At 41.3% G+C, this 1,461-nt stretch overlaps 1 pseudogene; it reads right to left on the reverse strand.

The window, feature by feature from the left end:
* Positions 1–673: 673 nt before the first annotated feature.
* Positions 674–1,230, reverse strand: LOC147442612 (uncharacterized; annotated as a pseudogene).
* Positions 1,231–1,461: the final 231 nt, after the last annotated feature.

The following is a 1,461-nucleotide window of genomic DNA, read 5'->3' on the forward strand; positions in this document are numbered from 1 at the left end:
TTGATCTCACACTAAAATTGAAGTTTTCAAGTGTGAATTGATGGAAAAGAGAGTTAAAGTGGAGATCTTCTCATAAAACTTGTCATCGTTGATTGCGATGCAGCTAGTAGAGTGAGCTACGGAAAAAAAACATATAAACATCAAGTAATGTTTGTGTACCCCATTAGTTGCTACTCGTCGCATTGATAATCAACACTCCAAATTTCCGTCTCTATTGTATGATTCATGTTTGGAGCTACGTACCGCGTTGCATCACCTTTCCCCCCCAACGATGGTGGCATCTAGCCGCTACTCAATGCACACAATTTGTGTTCTCGTTTTACGATCATCCACGACTCAGCTAAAGAGCATGTTGGTTGATGATTGGTCATTACAATTTCTTAAGTACGTTCACACGGGAGGAAGGCAAAGTTGAAGGGGACATTAGATAATTCATCATTTTTTTTTCCAACAAAGCGGTAAGTTATATTAACAAAAAAGAAAGGAGGCACAATTACAACTGAGTACCATGGGATACTTGCAATCCATGACCTAGCGCGGGACCGTAACCATTCCAGGGAGACTCTCCCTTTACAAAACCGAAATTATTACATTAGTTTGACTTTGAGTAGATACAAAACAACTATAGCCGATCATATACAACCCGACCATAAACATCCTTTCATATTAGCCTTCAGTCTTTTAGAGAGTCGATCATTCCTTGTATCTTTTCCATGAAGCTTCCGGCTTTGGAAATGACTTCGAACGCCGTCCGAGAGGATTCCAGATTAGCAGCCATCATGTTCCCAATTTTCGCTAACTTTCTCTTATTGATGGGGAGTTCCAGATCCTCAGCCTCCATTGCTTGGTGTGCTCTTTTTCATCTTTAATAATCCAGTTCCTCAGATAGTAGAGGTTGGCTTCCTTGATTTTTGTTTTGAACACCTGTAGATTGAAATCCACAAATAATGCTTTCAGGCTTGGGGCTTGGTAAGCCACATTAAACACATGACTGTTTCTCAATTTCCAGATAATCCATAAAAATTCAGCCCTAGTTCGGTTCCAATAGCAAGACAGAATACCTATAGAGTCGCCTAGTAGAGTTGCCTCCAAGAGACTGGTTATAAGGAACAAAATAACAGCAGACTGCGAACATCTTAAAAATAAATGAAATATAGACTCCACTTCTACATTGCAGCTGAGAAAGATCCCTGTGGATAACCCTGCATTGAGGCTTTTCTCGCCGTCCATAGGGATTTGTGGAGTATAAGCCAAAGGAGGACCGATTTCTTGGGTTGAATTGACGTGTCCCACAACTTCTTAAACTTGAACATCCACTGCTTCCTGTCTAGGCTGACGTTCCAGCGTCTGTTCAATGTGTTGTGCAGTGAGGGAGTGATGTCGTCGAGATTCAATTGTGGGTGTTGAAGTTTGAACCCACCTTTCCATCCAAAGGCACTGAGCGGGACACATTCTTTAAGT

This window comes from Adiantum capillus-veneris, chromosome 14 (genome assembly GCF_014529385.1).
Source record: "Adiantum capillus-veneris isolate H3 chromosome 14, ASM1452938v2, whole genome shotgun sequence".
Lineage (NCBI taxonomy): Eukaryota > Viridiplantae > Streptophyta > Polypodiopsida > Polypodiales > Pteridaceae > Adiantum > Adiantum capillus-veneris.